At 38.8% G+C, this 24877-nt stretch overlaps 1 long non-coding RNA gene across 1 annotated transcript; it reads left to right on the forward strand.

The window, feature by feature from the left end:
• The first annotated feature begins 639 nt into the window (after window positions 1-639).
• Window positions 640-19058, forward strand: LOC138110795 (uncharacterized). Its single transcript, XR_011151064.1, has 4 exons — window positions 640-769; window positions 10213-10315; window positions 10975-11133; window positions 18969-19058. It is a non-coding gene; the product is annotated as an uncharacterized lncRNA (long non-coding RNA).
• Window positions 19059-24877: the final 5819 nt, after the last annotated feature.

Here is a 24877-nt window from a genome sequence, read left to right on the forward strand (position 1 = left end):
TATTAAATGCAAAAAGATTTTAATATGCATCCTATGTGTATTATTAGGGTTTCATATGTTTTTGGTTTAGACAGGGCTAAAAATAGTTGGATACACTTTGTTCTAGATCACTTAGTGTTGCTCTAGAACTCTTTCTTACCTCAGCTTCATATCAGATGCTTCTTAAAGTTCCAATATAGTCAGACTGTTGGTATCAATAGACTACCTCTTCCACAGTTAATGAAAGTTCAAGCAGATAAACACGCTTTCCAGTAAAAAAGCTTTCTTTTTTGTATTTACATTTCCATGACAGTCTTTAGTCCTGTATGTACTTACCTACCATCTGTCCCTCTGCACAGCTTATTTGAAATGCTGGTGTAACAGCCATTGCTTGAGTATCCAGGTGTATCACCATCATTGTATTTATCCTGAGGGAAGATTAGCCACTATTACTCTGGTTTTATAGAGAGGAGGGTAACAGAGCTGCTGGCTGCATCACAACCAGCTGATGGATGCTGTGTTATTATGGTTTCCTGATTAAGGATCTGTCACAGTCTCCTTGGCTCCTGCTGAAGCAGCATATGGACGCACACTTGGGTTTCATATCAATAGAAAGACAGGACATTCAGCTGGGACCTGAAAGTTCAAAAGTGTTTCAGCTCTCCAGTCAAACAGTGGCTGAAACCTGGATTTAAATCTATAGCTCCAAGTGTGCCAGGGAGCAAGCTGTCAGCTGGTCCGGATGTGCAAGGCTGCCAGGTCCTTCTTGTTTATGGAGTTTGTACTTTGAGTAAGTAAATAATTATTCTTAAGTCAGAGGGTGAATACCCAAGCATGACTGACTATTCAAGATACTAAAGAACTCACCTGGGAAAAGGGAGACCTGGGTTTTAATCACAATTTTAATCAACATTTACTCTAAAACTGGAACAGAGACTAGGAGTAAAGTGCTTGTTTCCAGATCCTTGCTTCTAAGAGAACCATGTTAATGACCTAACTAAATTTTTTCTCTCTCCCCCACTTAACTGAAATCCTTCTTGTCCCTTTTGAAAATGTTTTTTGAAAATGTTAGCATTTCATGTTCTAGTGTTGCTGTATCTAAGAGATGGGGTTTTTAGCTGCAGGTGCATCACTGGTTCATCCTATTCCACTCTTCTTGCCCCCCCACACCTTCACTCCACACCTGATCCTCACTCCTCTCCGGCACTGCATGCATCAGAGTCCTCTTATCAGCCAATGCATTTCACTCCTATGGCAAAAATCTGTGCAGGATTTAATATGGTCTGGCAGAAAACTCATTCACAGATGGGTCTGAGGAGTGCCAGAGACAGCACAGCAATCAGTGTGAATGGGAGGAAGGGGCCAGTTGAAACTTGGAAAGGGGAAAGGATCTTCCTCTTTGGTTTCTTTTATTGGTTTGCAACTCTTCATGGAATGGCATCCTGAAACAGACCGATTGTGGGAAAAAGGTGGTATTTCTGACTACACTAAAAGTTTGCATGGTCAAACTCTTGTTCCTTTCAGCCAGTTTTTTTAGAAAGATTGGTATTTTACCACTTCATACTAAACTTATCTCATATTTAATTGCATTATTTTGAAATTTTTATCTATTTTTCTATGGCTGTACCTGCTTATCAAATTTGAAATAGAGGCATCACTTGAAATTGTATTTTACAACATGTAACTTATTCATCTAGAAACAGGAGTTTCAAGAAGTTACTTAGATAATAATGTGCATATTTATTGTGTAATTCTGATGTATCAATTTTTGCTTGTATCCTTTGAAATGTTTGGAAATTAACCGATTTATTATCCATCTTTTAAAGATTAAGAAACTTAGTCAAAACTACATGTGTCCAGAAATTTTCCATCCCAGTTCAGGAGCTGTTTAGGCAAGCTGACTCTAAAAACCCCTTAGAGAAGACAATACATTGGAACTAGGAGGACCTTTCTGAATGTTTGTCATATTCTCAAGCTAAATTCAAAATACAGCACTGTACCAGCAACTAAGAAAATAATAATAATTATTATTATTGTTATTGCTATTGTTGTTATTATTGTTATTATCTCCAGCTGATACCAGGGCAATATTTTACTACATTGTCTCTCTGAAATCAAAGAAACTGCAATGTCATTGTCAATTTCCATTTTGGCTAAAAATAATTTATTTTCAGACTTACATACTGCCAAAATAAAGCATTCTTTTTTGTTCTCAACAGCAGAAAGCTCAGCCTGTCTTTCAACTTTGGTCCTGCAATTTCAAAATGCTCACTCTGTAGCAGTGTAGTTTGTTTCTGCCAGGTAGCTTCCTCTCTGATAACACTATTAGCATCCCAACACCCATCAATCTAGCCGATTAGTCTCCTAGAGCAAGAATTTGTTTCAGCCATTTACACAGCACTGTACATTTTATTGAACAAGATATTCCCAAGCTACATTTAGTACGGAATTTTCCAGTTCTTTATATGAGATATATTAACTTCACTTTGTAGATTAGTTAAGTATTGGGTTTTTGGGAAACCAACAGGAAAACTTTCTGCTGATACATTGGAACTTTATCCTTTCCACCTGTTCTTTCCACCAGTAAGTAAAGCCAGTTGAGTTGACCTAGAACTTCAAATTCAGTATTTAAATAAAGCCAAGTAGTTAATATTTGTTTTACTTAGGATCCCACCTCACTATTTGAAAAATACACTTTTCTTAACTGTGAACTTAGTGCAATTCTTTCTTGAACTTAGTTTTGGAAGAGATTGTTTACCATTCATTTTCTGTGTATTTCAGGAGAATATCTTCATATCTCTGGAACTCCTTTTCTGTCTTCAGTGATCAGCCTGCAGTGTAACTGTTAAAAACTGCTAAGTATAGAAAAATATCTGTTTAATAGGTGAGGCCTCTGAAGGATTTTCATCTTTATTTTGTAGAAACAAACTGGATTTTTTTTGCTTTTACTGTTACATTGCTAGGAATAAGGGAGGTGGCCTTTCAAGTAGAAAAAAACCCCTGGTATTTCCTCACTGTATCATCAGTTATACAAATAAGATGCCTTTAGAGATGCCCACAAAAGAGATGTTCTAAAATATGCTCTGTATATTGATACAAAGTGTAATTAATGTTATAATTCAAGTACAGTTGTTTGAGCTGTTGTTTTATCTGACACAACAGGTTCTGGTAAGGGCAAATGCTGTATGCAATAGTGAGTTTTAATTATAGATAGGTTTTCACCATCAATTCATATCAATTCATCAGTTGGTGGTAAATTCATACAAAGCTGTTCTTGGCTGTGGAATGTGTTTTGTAATGACAGATAGAAATTTACAGCAGTTTGAAAGTACTTTTGTGCCTTTCATTGCTTAGGTCTTTTAGGGATTCTCTAAGTCTTGATAGATATTGTCAGTGACCCTGTAGCACAGTGCAGAGTAGAACATACTGCCTTAGGGTGTGAGGTGGTACTGCAGCCAGGCTGCCTGATTACAGCAATAGCTCACATATAGTCTAGATTATGTAAAATTACATTTTCTTTTTCATGTCTGATAAATTTCACTGGTATCCAATTGAGCATGTGGTTAAACTGGATGTTACTGCTGCTTTTACCTCTCATGGCTGCGTTTCCTCATCCCCTCTTTGGCACTGGCTCTAGCAACCACACGTACACAGGGAGCATCAAAGTCACCAAATGGCACCAATGCAGTAATTTCTTTTTTTTTTTCTAGTTCAATATTCTTTTGTATCAATGAGTTGGTATAATTAATGATGGCAGTAATTAGAAAAGGTTAGAAAGAAAGAAGGAAAAGGTGTTGGAGGGGAAGGACAGGCTTGTCCCCTTCATTGGTAACATAATGTGAAACTTTACCTCTAAGAAACTTTATGACAGTGTTATTTTTAAATGTAGAACTGTGAGAGAATTACTGCTGTAATGTGAAACTGCACTCTGACTGTGTCCTCTCTAACACAGAGCTCCTATGACCCTTCTTGGTTTAATCTCTTTCTCTTCTAATTGCCCACTTTCCTTTTGTTGTGGGAGTTCTGATTTACTTCTAGGACGACTTGCAAGCTGTGACTCCCTTTTCACTCCACAGACCCTATAAATGGAGGAGTTTTGCAAGTGCTTGGCCTCTTTACTCTCCCTTAATTCAAATTCTAAAATGAGATTCTTTACACCTTTGAGCAGAACAGTCACCATCTGCCTTCCTAAATCAGTAAGGCTCACTTCAGTGAACCAGAAATCTGTACTCCACTCTTATGACTCTTGGAACCATAGAATGTTGAAAGACCTCTCTGGACATCATCTGGTCCAATTTTCCTGCTCAAAACAACTAGGGAAGGTTGCTCAGGGAAGTATCCAGTCAGATTTCAAATATCTCCAAGGATGGAGACTCCACAACCTCCCTGGGCAGCCTCTTCCCAGTGCTCAGTCAGCCTCACAATAAAACATCTTTTTCTTATGTTTAATCATCCTGTACTTCAGTTTGTGTACTTGTCCTTTCACTGAGTACTGGTGAGAAGAGTCTGGCTCCATCTTCCCCATCTCTCCCATATGAGAGATGTTCCAGCCCCTTAATGATCTTCATGGCACTGTGCTGGACTCTTTCCATCATGTCCATGTCTGTCTTGTAGAGGGGAGTCTGGAAGTGGACACAGCACTCCAGGTGTGTCTCACCAATTCTGAATAGAGGGAACGGATCACCTCCCTCAGCCTGCTGGCAAGGCTCTGCCTAGTGCAGCCCAGGATGCTGTTGCCTCTCTTTGCTGCAAGAGTGTATTGCTGAGTATGTTCATCGAGTCGTCCCTCAGCTCTCCCAGGGGTTTTTCTAGCCAAGCTGCTTTCTAGTCCCTCAGCTCCCACCTTGTCCTGGTATCTGCAGTTAGCTGAAGGCCCCATGCAAGTCTTTAATTTAAAGATGAGGGAAAATACTTAACAATTAAGAGTCTTTTCCTTCTTGTTCTTTGGGTCATTGAAATAGAGTTACAAGCATGATGATGATACTCTGGAGGCAAACATACTTCTATAAATACTCACAAGTAAGAAAAACAGAATAACAGCAGCAGTTAGCTGTTCTGTGTCTCAGAATTTAGCCATTTCTGACAAAAATTATTCTCTAAATGTATTCAGGGATATATTATACATAAGTTCTAGAGGCTTTTTAGGCAAGAGTGTTTTCTGCCTAATAAAGTATTCAATAGCACTTTGTATTTCTTTAGCTGGCAAATAGACATAAATATGCTTGGTTTCAAAGGGAAAGCCTGTCTGCTATGTATATACTGTATAGGATCAGGAACACTTTCATGAATAAACCAACTGATCCCAACACAGCAAATCATGTAAATAAATGCTGTTCAGTTTTAGAGAAGACAGTACAGCAGCAGAGATGGAAGCCATGGTTATTTAATCACAAATCATGTGATGTTTTATTAGATTCCCTGCTCCTGGAAACTGAATCTCAGTTTGACTTGCAGCGTTCTTGGCTGGGAAAAAAAATTAAGAAATTGACATGACATTTTGAAAATATGATCAAAAGAAAAAAACAGCTCAATTTTTCCTTTAAGGTGCCTAAGCCAAGCTCTTTCTCAGGTTTTGATTTCTTAGTTCTGAAATATTCAGACAGATACTACTGGACTCAGATTGAAGGGTTGCCTCTGCCCAGTTCCGTGGGACCATGCACAGAAGCACTCTGTGGCCAGATTGATCCTGAGCAGCACTACAAGAGTGCTTTAACTGTTGTGATGTATACACACATAATACATAATATTACATAATATCATAATATCTTTTGTGTTAGGCACTGGCACACTGTTTTCAGAGAAAGGGACTTGCTGGGGATCACACAGTTGTTTGAAGGGAATTCTCCCCACCATACCAACTAGCCTGAGTATGTGGCAGAGTAACTGGTCTCAGGCTTGGTGTACATTAATGGTCAAGATTATGATTACAGCTCTAAGGAAGGATTGTTGGCAGATCTTTTCTTACATTTTCTTCCCTCTTTTGCATTACATATCTGTACATGATAGCAAATGGCAGGTTTTTTCCAGTTATGAAACTCAACAGTCACGGTTCTGATGGATCTCAAACAAAGGACCTAGTGTGGGCCAACTGAGAGCTAAATCCATCTTGCTTCTTTCAGATGGGTTAAAGAAATTCTACATCAGCAATTAATTCTTACTTTTTAATGCGAAGTCTCAAGGAGTTGTGTGAACTTTACTTACAGAGGTTTCATCTACCTTTAAGTGGTAGGTATAGCTGGTAAAATAACTTCAGGAATATGAGGCAGAATTTTTCATAGAATGTTTGGAATGTACATGTCCTCCAGACATCTCAAAAATGGGCAAGTTGTATAAGTTTCATTTTACAGTTGAGGAAACTGGGAAGGGAATGTTCAAGTGACTTATCCAATGTCATAGAGTTAAATAACTTTGGAAGTGGCTGAGTAAGTACAAAACTCTTCTGTTCCATTTTCTTTCCTATGGACAGTTTTTACATAAATAAATGTGGACTAATAAATAGAACTATTCCACATTTATTAAAGAAAAAGGGGTTTTAAATATGCCCTACAGTCTTAAGAGAAGAAGAGGCTTCCCAAATCAGAGCTTGAATTGAATGGATTTGGGTAATACAGGCAAATCAATATATTGATTATATGTCCACAAAGATGTAGGGTGCCCTTCCCCTCCAATGTTATAACACAGGTTAGTTGTTTCTGACTATTTTTGCTCATCTTGAGAGCAGAGGGAAATGGTGGAATGGGAATATCTTTCTCTCATCAATTCAGCACTGTAAAAGAAAGCAAAACTACTTCTAAGCACTTCAATATTTTTATGAGAGGTTTTCTTTTTTAGGTATTCTAGTTCTTCTTCATCAGACTTATCCCCTTTCAGAATTTCCTGGAAAATTATGCCCACTAGTTAACATTTCAAGGTTTTGAAACCCCAAACTAGTTAGACTAATGGCATTTTTCATTTGTTTCCAGAAGGTTATAGATTATGTAGAACTAGAAATGAGAAAACAGACTACACGCTTTGCGTGTCCCAAAGGAGAAGATGGGGAGCTGTGGAAAGGGAGTTATGACACAATTGCTCTGGGGTAATGGAGCCTGTGCTCTGCTTGGAGGTAGAAAGGAAAGAACCAGGAGAGGAGTACAGGATTAAGAATTAGAGAGAAGAAAGTCATGAGGACAATATGGAGATGTTATAGTCAAACAGTCAAAAGACTGAGCAAGAGAAAAAGACAGCAACCTAACAACTGAAAACAGGTGTGGAGGGAGAGGTGAAGGGATGGCAAAGAAGTGAAAGTGGAGAATTCTGCTATTGCCTTCTGGTCAGAAAGTAATGTGAAAGGGAAGCAGGCAAAAGAAGATGGTTAAAATCTAGAAAATATCTGAAACTGTAAAAGAGGCTACAATGGTTGAAGACATGGGAATCTTACCATAACAGTAATTTTTACTTTAGCCCTGTGATTTTTAAATAATATATATAGCTTTTGTGACTGGAAGTACATTATTTCATATTGATAGCATAGAGGATCTGCTTCTACAGTTACTGCAGCAATATATGAGAAGCAGTTTCTTAAGTTATCCCTTCTGTTTGTTGTGATCTACTGCTTTTTCACATTTACAATTTTCCAGATGCAGGCATCCATTTGACACAGTAAAGGAAAAACACATACATGAGGATTTATCCCTCACTGATTCCTTCAAGAATTTTGATAGATTTTTCTTTCTTAAGAAAAACCCTTGTTAGATGCATTTTAGATGGAAGTGTGCAGATGCCTTTTAGTAGTGATTAAACCATGCCTGTCAGCTATGAAAAACTTTTTAAACTGATGTAGCATTGGTCATTTTGCCTGTAATTTGAGGACAGAAACAGATTATACTATCCATTTAGTGCTTTTTTCATCTTTGGAAGAGGAATTCGTAACAAGTCTCCAGTATGGAGGACTGTTTGCTATACAAAGAAGAAAAGTCAGAGGGTATTTGACACTGCAAATTAATTTTGTTCTAAGACATAAAATCAAAATCATGATAAGATGAGGCATGTATACAGCATGCACCCAGATCCTGGATCAGAAACAAGTAACTATAAAACACGAATGATTTTTTTATGAAATAAATATTCTGGAACAAGTAGCAGTGTTCAAAGCGGAGATTATCAGAAGAGCCTTGTTCCCACACAGAGCATGAGCTTTGATCTTTAATGATGTGACTGACTCACAGTTCAGTGTTCAATAGTCAGGAATCTGCTCACTCGGAGGGCGCCTGAACAGCACATTGCCTGAGCAGCTCGCATCAGGCCCAGCGGCCATTGCAGAGATGAGCTTCCTACTCCCTCTAGTGCAGCAGCTGTGCATTCAGGCACTGCCTGCTACTGCTTTTAAAAAAGGTTCAGTGACAAAAAAAGTTTAAGAGTAGCAATTTCTGTGATAGAAATGGAATCAGTCTGTGTGTTAATTTGCAAAGAATTCAGGAATACTGTCGAAAGAACAATATTTTTGTCAAGTGATTTGACTGTTGTGATCTTTAAAGGTGTTCATTGTCCTAAAAGGTGAGGTATCCTGGCTAAAACCAGATCTGAATAGTAATGAGGGGCTGGAAGTTAGAAGTTATGTTTCTAAGGTGCCATAACTTGGGAATTACAAGTCAGATGCAGAAAGCTCAATTCTCTGTACAGGAAGTAAAGGAGAGACCAAAGCTGCAGCAGCTGGGCTGGGGAGCTGCCTGCAAGTAGCAAATATGGATTTGTATTTTTAGGAAAGGGAAAAGGTACTATATGAGAGTTAGGTCCTGTCTCTCACTTCCCTGTGCCCATGCTGGCATTGCTTGTGTTAAGTGGAGCTAGAGCACTTGTGAGTAAATATGCTCTCCTAGTTATTTCTGGACCATGCAAAGTCAGGATGGTAAAAGAGCTTCTAGAAGGTGATACAAGTGCCTAGTAGCTCTATGTTCCCATTCCATTCAGACTTTTGAAGACCCTGCTCTCTGATAATGCTACTATCAACACCTTGCCTTTCCATAGCACCTGCAATCCTAAAAAAGCCCCAAAATTGGTGGTATCACACAGTGGGCTGCAGAACAGCCAAGAGATCTCTAGGAAAACCATTTCCTTTTTTTATGTTCTGGCCATACAGTTTATATGAACAAAAATTTGTATGGAAGAGGTATGACGGAAAGTATTGATACCCTTGAACTGCCAGAAATATTTTACATTTCAAATTGAATCAGTTCAATGTTATTATATTCTTTCCCTTCCTCAGGTTATTTCTTGTGTGCCTCTTTATAATTCTCTTCCAATCAAATCTTTTTTCTACTCCAAATCAAACTCCTGTCATCTCCCTGACATCCGGTGGCTGTCTACTGTGGACACAGCAGGGGCAGACAGATCTTATTTTGCCCTTAGCTGTGACCTTAAGGGTGATTACATTTGCTTTCCCTTCCATTTTTAAAGTATTCCTTATCAGAGTGTTTCTATAATTTATGCATTTAATCCCTTCTTAGAGATCTATTTCTGAGTGCTTAGTATCATCTGAGACATTTTAAACATATATTCTGTTAAATAAATGATCTCCAACAAAGATCACACATCAGGCATTGGCAACACAGATGACTTGCAACTGTTACAAGATGCTTTGCTTGACTGCTGTCTCCTCAGCTACTGTCAGTAAAAGGGGCTCCTTTACCCCATTCTCCCTTACAGCAAATATTTTATTATCTGAGTCACCTGTTGTGTCACCTATAAGAATGTGCCCTGGAGGGTGTGGGGATATGACTCTCAAAGGTCCCTGTGCATAGCACTTCACTGGGATTCACTACCATGAGGGACACCAGGTGAGATGGGCAATCTTAACTCGTCATCAGGCATGGCTTTTGGACAGCAAAACAACAAAACTAGATTTTTTTAGTTACAATGTTGTGGTGATCACCATGGTCTAACTTCCAAAAAGAGAGAATATCTTTTATTAGATCGTGTGAGATCCCTGCAAAAAAACAGATGGATTTTAGACCACATAATTTAATAATTAGAAACCTGACTTTAGGAACCATTTCACAGCTTTAGGAGATGAACATTAAAACAGTAAAGGTAGAAAATTGAGAGCTTCAGTTTGGCAGCCATGTTCCTTTCCACTGGCTTAGCATCTCTCCAAGAATTCCTAATGTGTGCTCCAGATTTTCTCCAAGTGAGGGGCTGTTCATAGCAACAGCACTTTTTCAAGTTTTTAATTTCAGTTCTTAATAACTTCCATTTCAGGTTGTGGATTCAAGCTTTCGAAAACAAATAAAAATGACCTAAATGGCTGTACTTGGAGCTGGGCATCTGGACCGATTCCTCTCTCCAGATCTTTCTTACTCAGGTAGGAATATGTCAGCTGTGCCAATGACAAAGATGGTTCTCATCACTGTCAAGAAAAGCTGGAGCTGAGCAAAACAATTGCGTGTGCAGACAAACTAAATCATGTAGCTTGGAAAAGACATCTGGGACTATTGAGTGTAACCATAAACCTAACACTACCATGTCCACAACTAAACCAGGTCCCTAAGCATCATATCTACATGCCTTTTAAATACCTCCAGGGATGGTGACTCAATCACTTCCCGAGGCAAGCAGTTCCAATGCTTTATAATTCTTTCCTTGAAGAAATATCCAATCTAAACCTCCCCTGGTATAACTTGAGACCATTTTCTCTCATCACTTGTTACTTGAGAGAAGAGACTGATGCTTACCTGCCTGCAACCTTCTTTCAGGTAGTTGCAGAGAGTGATAAGGTCTCCCTTGAGCCTTCTTTTCTCCAGGCTAAACAACCCCAGCTTCCTCAGCCACTCCTCACAGTACTCCTCCTGTACTCCAGACCCTCTACCAGCTTTGTTGCCTTCTCCAGACACACTCCAGCATCTCAATGGCTTTCTTGTAGTGAACAGAAATATTAAAACAAAGTGATTGTCCTGGTTTAAGTGGTCTGGTAGAAGGGGGAGGTGGGCAATTTGCTGTCACAAATTTCTGGGTTTTGTCTAGATCTGTTTTCTATTTGGCTGAGCATGAAGCTGCATGAACACTGCACCTAGGTGATGAGAAGAACTGACAGGAGAAATTGCTCCTTTTTAGCAAAAGTCAACTTTTGTCAGGCTATGAAGCCTGTGCAGTCATGCATGTGGAGTCCAGTGCACGGTGAATGTAAGTCACAAATTAGCCTGTTTGGTCCTTAAATGCCTCCACTGAGAATGCCATAAAAAGTGGACGATAAATGCAATTATTTTGGTATTATTTTGGTCTTTTTTTACATTGTCACTATTTTCCCAGTATCTAACTAGATGTTAACAAGTCATTGAGACTTCAAAAGTTACCAGGTGGAAGTTATTTTGTTACTTTCTTTAAAAATGCTTTTCCGCAACTAAAAATGGCTCAGTGTATATTCTGCACTTCTTTTTTCCAAGTTCATACACTAGCTAGTGGTTAGCATAAGGTTGTTATAAGATTTGAACTCTTTGTGCAGTAGGTGTCATCTGGCTTAGCCAGTGACTTATGAAATATTCACTGTTTAGATGGTTTGTCTTGAGCTGGTCCCACCCCAGTATAACACAGGCAGTAACTCTGGGCTGTTCTGAAGAGCCATGATATGTTTTCTTCCTTACCACTCTCATTACCTGACAGACTCATCCCTCCTGTTTTTTTTTTTAAAGCCTGAGAAAAACTTGAAAGTCTCATAAAAGTTCTGTACAATGTCTCTCATTTTCCTGTGTCTCCATTGAAGACTGTGGCCAGATGTTTAAAATTAAAAGGATAGCATAGATTTACAATTTCCAGGTGTCCCCAGAAACGTCAGGTACTTAACACCACAAAATCTCGGCCATGATTTCTATATTTATGAGATTCAAAATTCTCTCTGAGTTTTTAACAAAACTAGATTGTATTTTGCTGCCATTAGAATCCACTGTGATAAAATGAGATCTGATAAAGCACTAGGAAGTTTTCTCTTTGTGTATAAATATTTATGTATGTAAATAGGTGTATGGTTGATTATAACTGACAAGAACAGACTGACACAAACTCAGATCCTCTGTCCCCATGGACAGATACAAGGTGCTTGTTGAAGTGTTGTGGCATATCTCATGGGCTGTGTACTGAATCATTGATTAAATGCTGCAGCATGTGGATAGCTGAAATGCCAGTGACTCTTGAGCAGCAAGGGAGGAAGGAATGTGCACTGAATAAGAACACAGAAAGATCATCTGGTTTATATTTCTTGATATTTCATGAATTGGTCAAGAGCTGAAAGGTTTCTCTTTATATTTTACTGAAGTTTGAACAGAAACCTTTACTGAAGGCTTCACAGGCTGTCTAGCTCACACATGCACACAGAATAGAATCCCTCATGCAGGAAAGAGTTAGAAAAAGATTTAGTAAGATAGGACAAGCTGCACTTGACAGGCACAGGACAGTTTGAAAACAACTCTTGAATCTGACTCTTTCAGCACAGGCAAACTCCCTGAATCTGCTTATATATTTGGAAAACGTTTGCATATAGCTGACACTTTTGAATGAGGCTTACACATTTTTTGGTTTCTGGGGTTTTTTCATTCCTTTTGTTACTGTGTGTTTTGTTTGCAGTTAAGCTTATGTCTCTTCTGCCAGGTACATGGGCAGAATTCCATTGTACTTCTGCTTTCCCCTTTAATAGTCTTATAATGTTACTTGAAGGGAAAAGAGCTGTTTAGATTAAATTTACAGCACTTCTCAAAATCAGAAGTGTCTACTTAAAATATGTATCTATTCAATAAAAATATGAATAATGTGTAATCATGTGTAGCTGAAAACACAGAATTCTTCTGCATGACATTTTTGGGACATAGAGGAAGGGTATTTCCTTTCAATACTTCAAGTTGTTTTTCCAGCATGGCATCACACTCTGCTTATGCATACCTTGAAACAGTACTGGTTTTAAGTGTGCTGCATTTTTGGGGTTTCTTTGTCATTTCATGATGAAAGGCTGCATAGTTTCTAATGTGCCAGTATGATAACAACATACCACCATCATTATACCTGTTTTCTGCAAGACATTCCTTTATTGGATGAAGGCTGTTAGATTGGCATTTTTTGAATAGTAGCGTGCCATGTGGTCTGTGGCTGTTTTGGAGAAAAGTCTCAATTTTGTCTTTGAAACCCTGCTTCTAGAAAGCCTGGAAGAAAAAAGATTATGCCAAAACATGCACTAGCATGAAGTTTTTCCTGGAACTAAACATGTGAAACTGTTTTGAAATGCCTTGTTCAACTGTACTGCATGTGTAATATGGACCTGGTAGGTAGTTTGCCTTAAGGCTGGTCTTCTGTGTAGAAGCAGAGATGTCTACTGACCAAGTGCATGGCATTTTCCCCTCCCTTTTCCCATATGTTTTATTTCTACATGTGGCAAGAGACAGGCTCACCAATTACTTTTCTGAAACAAAATAAAACTAAAAGACCTCCAAGCTACAAAGTCAGCTCGTGCTCTTAAATATCCAGCATTTTGCCTATACTGGGTTAGCAATGTACATGGTCTCTCATACAAAGAAATTGGTATCTGAATGCTAACAAATGTAGAAGTGCCTGACAGGAAAGAGAAAAATATTACACTGCAAATGTTGGTCAGTTTTGTAGTACTTAACTAGAAAGATGTCTCTTACAAATTTTTTCATCTTACTGGCAGGTGCATTCCTGTATTGCAAAGACAACATTAATAAGTTCTTTTTTTACTCCAGTGGAAGGCTTAAGTATAACAGCTTACACCTTCAGACTTTGCTGAAACCCTAATGAGCCTAGAGAGGCAGAGTAACTCAGGTGTTATACTCTGGCAAAATTCACTCGTCATAAAGACAAATGGGTACCTAATGCTAAAAACTATTTGCAAGGATGATGAAAGTGCAGCTGACTTCGTGGCCCCTATTCCAAAGCCTTTCTTATTGCAATCTATACTTTGCACTGCACATTTATGTAAGTTGGGCTGTCAGTCTGTCTTTTTTTGTGCCCTTACTGAAAGTACTTGCTGTGCCGGGTTCTTTGGGTCGCTCCTTTAGATACTGTGATTTTCAAGTCAATCTCCCATTTGTGCTATTGCTGCTAATGGGGAATTTGTTGCCATGCTATCCCTGCCTCCTTCTTTTTTTAACCTTTTATAGTCCTATCAGCATATTTCTTTTTACCCTCCTCCTGTGTCAAGGTAGTTGATGGCAAAAGCTTTTATTTTCTTTCTAGTCCCTATCTTCATATTCTTTGCATGTAGCCTGTCTGCTTCTATTACATAGCTCTCTTCTAGACCTTAGCCTTTTCTGCTATCTTTAATGTATAACCATTCCAAATGGTTATACATGACCTGCATTCCATTCCAAATGACCTGCATTCCATTGCAACTTTAATATTATACTGCTGGATTAAGGGGCTTTAATGAGTTCATGGAATCATATTGTCTTGTGCATAATTTATTTAAATTGGAATCCATGACAGGAGATGCACACAGGGCAGCTCATGTTGATTTTTCTGTTGACTTTGAAGACTCCATTTGCAATCTACTTAACTGTTCTTTTTTGTATACAGCAGTCCTGAAGAAACTTATGCACTGGGTATAGCCGAGAGGCCTTTTAAATTTTACACATTTTAGGAAGATGCATTAAAAATATTTCTATGGAAATTCATAAATAATATTCTAGAGCAGAAGATTACACAAAAATATTTGAAGACTTGTTGGGTCATCCTCAACTTCTTAATTTCACAAAATTGGTTCTCCATTGGCCTGTATAAATCCTACACTGTTTTTAGAGCCAGCTGTAAAATGTATGAATGTTACTACCTAAATGTCCTCATAGATTTAGTTGCAAATTACTGCTCAAGTGAAAAAGAGATAAAGGCTCATGAAGTAAAATCATTATGTTGGGTGCACCTGTTGGACTTCACTTGCAGAAAATCAAATTCAATACTGTTTTGACTACAGATTCAGGATTGCAAATACATAACAGCTGAAAAAGGAGAGGGACTGCTTAAATTAGCAGCTAAAGCTTTATGAGATGCCAAGTATTGAATAATAGCAAATACTGCGAGTTAGGATTGAGGTTTAATATCAGAATAGAGGCTATGACTGGAGTAGCTATCCCACAGGGAGTAAGGATAGATGAAACTGAAGAGCACTGGTAAGCAAGACTGGAGATACCAGAACTTGATAAGCAGAAGGCTACAGATGAGAACTGAAGCACTGCAGCAAATGTGGGTAGAGGAAGAGGTTCTGGACCCCCGACCAGAAGACCAGAGATTGCTGAGAGTTTTGTTAAAATGCATCATTAGAAAGTACAGTTTTATAACATCTGCAAGTGAGAAGTACTGGCTACTATAGCTTACCTTTAAAGTTTCAAATTTAATATTTTTGATCCATCCTTTTTGATGGAAGAGGAGGTGATTTCAGTCTCAAAATTGTTAGACTGGTTGTTGCTGCTCTTGTCTAGTAGCAACAATGGAATACAGAACCTTGAATGATTTTTTTTTTCTTTTAATAGAAAACCTAACTTAAGCTTTCACTGTCCCTCTTTGGAGAGTTCAGTCAAAGGCCTATGGCAGAACTGTGTAATATCCTCTGAACTAAAATAGCTGTCTGTTAGAGTACTTGAACAGCTCCTTTCTCTTACAGAGGGAATACGTCATACATAGTTTACATCTGTGCCGGTATCCACAAACAGTAAAATCATACATATTTTTTATTTTAGAAACAAAATAAGTAGTCATTAAATTTACCTGTTTTAACAATAAAACAAGATGCAAGATATTTTGACAGACTTGACACTAACTATATTTGAAATAGTACCATGTAGGCTTCTCTTTGGTTTCCTTCCAGATGAAAACATATGGGAAAAGTTTTTTATTATTATTTTTAAAACACATATTTTTTATCACAAACCTGGATTTTTTTCATCCTAAGAAATTTATAGATGTCAGCTGATGGACAACTACTCATAACATTATTTTCTCATGTTTGTTGGTAGCAGTTTTCTGTGGATAAAAGATACTCTAAACATCCTTGGGAAATTTATCACTGTGTTTTTTTGTTACGGATGTATATATAAGGTGTGTTATAAATGATGTGGAGTAATAGAGTTTGTTTAAGCTCACCAGTACTGCTCCACAATCTTCTATTTATGCTCTGAATATAGTAAGACAATGACCAAATGAGTCACTTTACAAAAGGCTTCTGTAGTTTGCTTATGTGTGAAGTGTGTGCCTGGCTTGCTTGCTACTTGTCTCCTTTATACTGGTCAACTATTAGATTTCACCAAGTAAAGGATTTTGTTTCAGCTATTTTGTGAATGCTATTTCAGTTGTAGCAATAGTGATTAAGCTCTTTTCAGGACAGAAGAAAACAGCCTCTTCCTCACTGGCTATGCAGCTCTTTTCTCACTAGAATAATATTTAGGACATTAGCAACCTTGGGTATTAATGCATGCTAGTCAGCTAAATAAAGCTTATCTTTTATAATGGATTTTAGACCACCTAACGTTTTAGTTATATGATATGCTGATTTTTGTACTTAATCCCATGACATTTTCTGCAAGAATTGGATCACAACATAAAAAGCCCTTTCTGATAGATAAGTTAGTCATCATATTCTTTTCTTTCTCCTGCTCTCAAAATGCTCACACTAATTTACTGTATGTATTTGTGAATTTATTTGGAAAATATTTTCACTACATGAATATCTTGTGAACAATTTGTTGTGAATATTTATTATCTAACATCGACATTAATTCAGTGTTGGTTAGTCATTTGAGGGATACAGTTTCGCTACTGAGTTACTTTGCATCTTACAAAGACATTTCACATTTCAAGTATTGTGAAAAATCAAACTCAACATACATTTTGCTACTACTTAAGCTTTTGCTTAAATTCACTGTGGCAAATGAAAGTAAACCTTGATTATTTCAGAGCTCAGATAAACATCAGTGGCACTTTTCCTCTTGCTCAGGTAGCTCAAGTAATTGCAATATTCTGACCCAGATTCTCCCTGCAGACTCAGGTCAGTACAACTTTCTTCACTTGGTCTTTTACACTGCTGTGTAAAATCCCTATGAGCTGTGAAGGAGTTTTCACAGTCCACTCCAGAAATGGCTTCATTGCAGCAAAACACATTTATTAAATCCTTTGGGATCTTTCTGTGTAGGGCCCTGATATGTAAGATTTCTTTCACATCCTTTGTAACTAAAGAACACACTCAACCACTATTAAGCCTAGGAAGGTATTACTAGAAATCAGGCATTTACATATGGATTTACACAGTTAAAGAGAATAGCTTTATTTGTCTATTCTTCTTATCATCTTCTGGTTTTTGTAAAGTCAGTGACAGATCTATACTTAACACTTTTAAAAATAAATAGGGCTTTAAATTGTTGTATTTAATCATTCATGCTTGATAATTTTGGCTCTATCTTGGCTCTATCTTGTCATTGCTTCTGTGTTTTCCTAACGGTAAACACTACAATTCTTTCATTACAAGGTGTTGTGAGGGTTATGTAATTGTTTAGAAAGTACTTTGAGATAATCAAATTAAAGACAATTACAGGAGTGCAAGGCATTTTTAGTGTGATTTCTCTAAATATTGGTCATGGACAGAGGCTATGCTATAATAATAATAATTTTTAATGGACAATATATTGAATAAACTTTAATTTAATCTACTTTGAACTTTAATTCAATTGTTAGTACCTGAAAAAACAGTTCATATTTAGGGACTGTAGACAGGATATGCAGGTTGGTGGTATCTGGATAGCTGTGAAGGATTTCACCTGAAGACATGGTAGAACAACAGACTGTAATGATCCCCCTTGCTTCTGAGATGGCCAAAGTCCTTACTGCCAGCCAGCACTGCTGGTTTATCTCTGTGCGGTTAAGAAACCTTTCTCTTGGGAGAGGAATGTGAAATTAGCAATGCCTTGGAGTTGTTTTCTAGATGTTGGAGGAACCAATAGGGAGGGCAGAGTAAGGAATTTGGCAGCAAAGTGGAGGGAGCTGGGTACTGAAGGGGAGGAATCTGGTGTTTGCATTTTCAGTGGAAGGCTTTCACAAAAGAATAGCTGGGAAGGGGAAATGCATCTTGGCATTTGAAGTCTGAAGTATCTCAGGATACCAAAGGGTGCTATGGCATCCAGAGACCAAATTTTCTGCATGCAAAATGAATTCTGGAGCTATTGATTACTTCACATCTGAAATTTTGTTATCAAGAGCATTAGAGAATAAATATATCAGTGCTCTTTTAAAGTCACTAAATATTTTGTATTAATGAATAAAAATCTCCTGATGTTCTCAGCTGATATATTCACTGCCTTCTATTGTCAAATAGGAAGATCATGACATTTTGATGAAAGATTCATTTATGAATCAAATCAACCTGCATCTCATACATATACAGGACATCAGAGCATCTTGCAAAGATTATGTTTCACGCACATGCAAACATGTGATTTCACTCCTTTTGGTTGTTTTACTATTTATTACACAACTGCAGCAGCAATTTTTCCCTCTGACTTACTTTTTATCTATAACCATTGGGTAGTCTCCTCCTGGATATTGCTGCTGCTTTGCTTTAATAGTCTTTAATAGCCAGAAGTGGGACTGAAGAAAATACCAGAGCAAATTATGTTCTCATGACAGATTTTTTTCTGTGTGAGAACATCCATGGCACTTTTAGAAGATATTCAGGTGACTCATTTTATTTAGTAGACAGAGAATAATGTGGTGGAAATTTTTACTGAAGTTTTTGCATGTTAGGGCTTTCACTGGGAGTCTTTCTGTGACCCTGCAGTCTTTTACACTCTGGTTCTCCCCAGATGTTTCTTCCTGCCCTTGAGTCTGAATGTGTCCAGTGTTGGGGGGATTTTCATAGGACATCCCCATGAGGAACTGACATCCAGAAGCTGACTCTCCAGATATTAATCATTATTACACAGTGTTCAATACATCTATAGCTCACTTATATAGCATTTGTATACCTCTACTTACAGATACTTTATGCAATATCACTCCCACACCACCACTTCCAGTGCTGCCTCAAATCCAGTTTTGGATGCCAGTCCCAGACAATATACTGCCTTTGAGAACAAATGCAAAGGTGTGTAGTTGTCAGTGTTTGACGACTTTTCCTTATACACACCTCTGTTTCCAATTTCTTTTCTCCATGCAGTTTAATTCCCGTATTACAAATGCCACTTTTTCCCAGCCTTTTTTTTCTCCACATACAGAAACTCAGAAGAACCACAGCAGCCTCCTAGAACATTTTGTCCTGGGGCAATTTCATCCAATCACTTGATATTGCTGGGCAGTTTGGAGTTGTAATTTGAGAGGACCACCCTCAAATTTCTTGAGTGCATGAGAAGACATGAGACATTCCCATCAGCCTCTGTGTGAGAGACAAACTCAGATCAGAAGAAAAAAAGCTGGCAGCCAAGTTCGTGTGTCTTGTCAAGTTACCCTATTGGAGCCTATCAGTGTCAGCTTGCACACAGAAATAGAAGCCTCTCGGTAAGATAAATCTATTAAAACAAAATAGGTAAAAAGTAAGGGGCACAATTTACCTCCTAAACCTACCATTCCTCAGTTTTAGCTCAGTCTATTTTGGACCAATTATTGTTTTTTAACATTTCCATTAATTGAACAGCTGTGTAGTTTACTAAGCTAAATAAAGTAGTTGAGATGAAGATTTAAAGAAAAAGTTTAAGAGCTGCAAGTAGTGGAAACATTACAAACTGGGAAAAGCAGAAGAGAAAAACTAAAAAGAAAGTAAAATGGAAACAAGACACACATACCACTCATTTTCTGCTTCTATACTGTATAGCTTTCCCTTATACCTTTATTTCTGTTTGAAGAATTGCAGTCCATCTGGCAGAGAAGTATATCTTCTCTTTTTGTGACTGATGTAGTATGAAAAAAGATTCTAAGCCAACATCAATATTTTACAAAGTTGAACTAAGACAGTGTGTGCCCCCACAGGTTCAACTCTTGTTGCTTTTACCAGAATATGTGTAAATTATTTTAGAATGTTTCATGGCCAGTGATTTTATTTAAATAGGAGCCTGTGCAGTTATTGGTGCTTGGCCTGAGCTGGTTTCCTGGAAACTGTGCATGTTCACCGAAGGGGAGAGCAGACCAATAGGCAGCTATTGGCAACAAAACAGAAATGAGAAATCCTTCTCAGGTTGTTAGTGAAAAAGACACACACTTGAGCCTCTGGAGGTTCTGCCCAGCTGACCGCACTGGGGATAGAGACAGCAGCTATATATAGGTGTGGCCTGGGGCTGCAGGGGACCACACACAGGCACAGCGGTGCTCCTCAGAAGCCAAATAAAGCTGCTGCTGTTTGTGTGAATCAGCTGGTGAGTCAGCAAAGCCTTTGCCAGGAGAGCAGCAGGCACAGCAAAAGGGACGCTAACTGGGTTTCCTAAGTAATAGCTTTTTGTTGTTCCTTTTGGGTGGCAGAAAGTGAAGAAATGTGCATAGTTTGCTGTTTCACAGTGATTTCACATTTAACCTTGCAAGTTCTTCAAAAACTCGAGAAAAAACAAATAACTGAGAAATGTTGCAGAGCTATTAAGAATGTCTGAACGCATTTGAATAGTGTCAGGCATGCAAGGTTAGATGTGTTTGGTTTTTGAAATTTGGAAAGTGTTGTCAGAAAGACATAGGAGAATCGACTGGAGTGTTCTGGAAGTATCTACATCCAGGGCAGATGAGAGAATCTGACAGCTAAGAAGAGATGTAGGTGAGAAAGTTTGTTTTGGGGAAAGAAGCATTTTTCCCCAAGGCAGATGGTCATGGTGCTGGCTTTTCTCTATGGTCAGCTGGTCATTGCATGAGGCCAGTAGTGCTCACCATGTAGTTGTGCCTGGGTTTGGTAGGTGCAGAAGTGGAGGAGCTTGCCTTGACACATGCGAGGTAAAGAGTAAGCAAGGCCAGGTGTAAAGAGTAAGCAAGGCCAGGTGTGTGGGACATGGCAACCTCTGCATCCAGGGTGTGATGAACAGGAGGTGTACATCTCACTCAGGAGCACAGTCTCCTGGCGCCAGGGGAAGGGGAAGCAAGGAAGCCTACAGGTCTGAAGCAGGATTATCACCATCACTGGTAAAGAAACACTGATGTGAATAAGTGGGTTCTTAAATACATCTGTGAGAGTAGGAAACACTGTTTCACGCACACATCTTCCCAAAGTATCCCATGCACATCTCTTCATGGAATAAAAACATACCCAAGACAAATCAGAAGAGCACTATGCATCATCTTAACTGTGCTTGCTCAGTCTTCTGATTTGATGGTACATATGCAATTCTTTTGCAATATGACTTAGGACCTTTTTTCTCTTTGATTTAGCAATACTGAAATAATTTCCCAGCTTACACTACCTCAGCTGCTGAGAGGTGGAAGTGATATTGGTAACCAACATTCACCTCCTCAGAGACAACCATAAGAGCATAAAAGCAGAACAATTTCTTCTGCAAACTTCTGCTGCCCTAGCATACCTCTCATCTATTTTGTCCTCCTAGCTTTGATTCTAATGGGAACCAGGAAATAAAAAAATCAAATAATTAATTTTCATGGTGACCCACAAAAATAATAAGCAAAATAAGAGCTGTGCTGCTGTACTTAAATGTTTAGCCACAACGGCTGTCCTGCCAACCTGAGGGAGCTCAGTCTAGATCTGAGACTGTAAACAGCAGAGTGATCCCCCTGGCTCCTGACTCCTTTCTTCCTCTTTGCTGTTCCTAGGAAAGCAGCTAGAGAGCAATTGTGGCTGGCAGTGGCCACCTGTCCTCAGCTATTATTTTGCCAGGATGCCCAGATGCTTTCCCCGGCACACTGGACTCACAGTGCATGAGCAGAGTAGTACATAGGCACAGCTTGTCTCTGCCTCCTACATCAGAGAGTGTCAAATAATTGCGCACAAAGGACATAGATTCACAAACCTCCACTCACACCTCTTTTCCTGCTTCTGGGCAGGGGGGATTTGTTGAGGACATACACAGTAATGGTCACACATACAAAAAGCAGTGGGCATAGTCCCCATATGGTGAGCTCAGGCACATGGTAGAGGGGACCAGTATGCATGGTCCGTGGCCCTGGATCCTCCTGGATAAATAGAGTCAACATAGGTTAACAGAAAGCTTATAATTTTACTCTTCCTGTGGCAGTGGTTGCAGACAGATGGAATTGTCTTGCTTTGAGTCGTGTCATTAGCAAGTATTTGAGTGTTAGCAGCCATGTACTGAGAAACTTCTCAACCTCATTAAACTAGACCTAGGACTTGCATAAACATTTAGGTTTACTGGAAGCACAAGTGCTTTAGTTGGCTGCAAAGTGGTAAATTAATTCAAAGCTGAAACCACCTTTCAGCTGAAGACAGTGTCATTTGCATTCAAAAACAATGTTGTAAATAACACTCTTCCAAAGTTCTTTATGAGCAAATGTGTGATATTATTTTAACTGAAAATTTGGGAAGCCTGCCCAACATGAAGCAGCAAACCATTTCTGTCTGAAATAGATTGTTTTTTAAAGCTGCAAAGATTGGAAAAAGATTCATTTTCTCTTGAACAGCTGGTACTAACAACATAGATGGCAAAAAATTACTTCTTTATTTTTAGAAGAAAATTATTACTAAATAGTCTGTAGGCTTGAAAAAATAGAAGCGAGGTCTCCAAATATTTGAACTCCCTGACCTGAGTTATATAATTTTTCTTAATTCTGGTAAATGCTTTAATACCATTATTATTCAAACAAAATTCTTAATATTTTGAGTTTTTCTGCCTGCTGACTTGTAAAAGGGATGATGTTTTATTTGGCTTTGAGATTTTAAAGAACACAACAAAAGCCTTGGACAAATCCTGCAGAGCAACTAAGAGATACCTAAGCCTGAGCTTGGAAAGGGTGTGGGAAGTGGATGACAGTTGAACAAACAGCTCTTAAATTGTTATTTTGCATGAGGAAGTAAAAAAGAGCAGTTAAAGGTAGCAGGGGACTGCAGCAGAGATTGTGAGGTAGGAGAGGTCTGAGATAATGGCTACAGATGTGGGAATACTGACAATAGATACTCAAACTGTTCATTGTCCTTGCACTAGCAGTTCAGTTGTCAGCTGTCCATGGACAGTCTACCTGAGCTGCTGATTAAACTGGAGGTTCAGAGGTGCCACAGCTGTTTGCAATCAGGGCTGACCCAGGTCCCCAGGGTGGGTTAGCTCCCACTGGCTCCACATAAGCACAGCTGTGGCTCATGCTCTGGTGTTTGATGAGTATCACTTAGGAACTGTATGGCACAGATTAAATCCATTTCTCCAGCACATTATGTAACTGCCTAACCATGGGGCTGTTGTTTCTTCAGCTTATTTCCATTGCACTTTACTTTCTTTCTCTAACAAGGCAGCTACACCGTCCCCCAGACAGTGCTTACTCTGCTATATACTGCATCATCTCCAGAGCAAAAGTGCCTGTGGAGGAAAAACTGGGCATAAATTAATTTTATGGCATTTATTTTGCAGATGCATAGTTGCATGTTTTATGTATGGATGAAGTGAACTTTATAAGGGATTTAATCCAATTGCCCATGGCCCAGCTCCTGGAAAAAGCTGAAGTGACTGGCTGAAGCATGCATTCAGTATCTGCATTTACGACGTTCGCAGTTTAAGGCTGGCCTCAGTCCTATCTAGAGAACAGCATGTGTTCCAGACACTGTCAAAGGCAGCAAACTGCTGAAAAAATCCTGCCAAAGCAACAGCTGAAGCAATGAGAGCTTTCAGTTTCCTACAACTCCATTTAACTGTGTGCTTAGGAGCAACTCATTAAGTAGCAAGCAACCATGTGAGGGGATGCCAAGGATTAAAGGAATCCTGTCATGAGATAGTGGTGACATTTGTCTGCTGCTTTCCAAGTGACAGTGCTTGCCAAGCCTGGGGGAAGCCAGTGACAGTCCACAGTAGCAGCATCAATTTAAGCAGCAGATTGGCAAGAACGGTGCCTGCTCTGAATATGAGAGTGCTTGAGCCATGCTCATGGTAGGTTCAATTTGTGAATCCTGTCAGAAGGAAGAGTGTTACAGAATACAATTATCTTTTACACACATTTTCATGTGTGTGTACACATTCAAGTGGATCTAACAAGTGTCAAGCACAAAGGGACACAGGCTATTGAGCTACTGTCTCAGAAGTGAATGCAGGGAGCAATTCTCTCCCACTTCACAAGTTCCTATGACTGTTGCGACCTCATGGAAACACAGAGCAGCTCTGACTTTCCCACCTGTGGGAGCTCAAAAGGCATTCAAGACACCAGCAGATTCATCAGGACATCATTGGGCCTCTGGGTGGCTTCCCTGAGCTCTCTCAACCCCAGGAATCCCAGGCTTCACTACCTCTTTGCTTGTGTGACTCTGCAGAAGCTTACTGAGATCTGTGGAGTCCATTGGCCATTCTAACAGTCCTGCATGCATGGTATTCACCTCTCATCCAGGATGACTGAGAGCACTGAAATGGACTTTAGCACTATGACAAAAATTTTGCAAGAGGTTTCTTTTTGTGTTTGTTTTGTTTTTTTATTTTTTTTCCCTGAAGTACTATAATACTACTGGTACTACACAGAAAAACCTTGCTGAATTTATGAGCAATATGCCTTACTGATGTTTCTTACAGGTAGCCTCAGGAAAGTGGAACTCTTTTAGTGTTCTTATTGAGATGTACTGCTCCAGAGAAACAACCTGGAAAAGACATGAACTATGCAACTACTCATATCAAAGAATAACCCTTCAAGTAATAAATCCCTATTAACATCTCTAATTCTAATAACTTTCTAACCTCCACAGAACTCCCAAGTCTTCTCTTCCAGTTACTGTTTTTATGTACTCTCAGTTATTTTTAGGAGTTTCAAATTTTCAGTCCCA

The sequence above is a fragment of the Aphelocoma coerulescens genome, chromosome 5, assembly GCF_041296385.1.
Source record: "Aphelocoma coerulescens isolate FSJ_1873_10779 chromosome 5, UR_Acoe_1.0, whole genome shotgun sequence".
Lineage (NCBI taxonomy): Eukaryota > Metazoa > Chordata > Aves > Passeriformes > Corvidae > Aphelocoma > Aphelocoma coerulescens.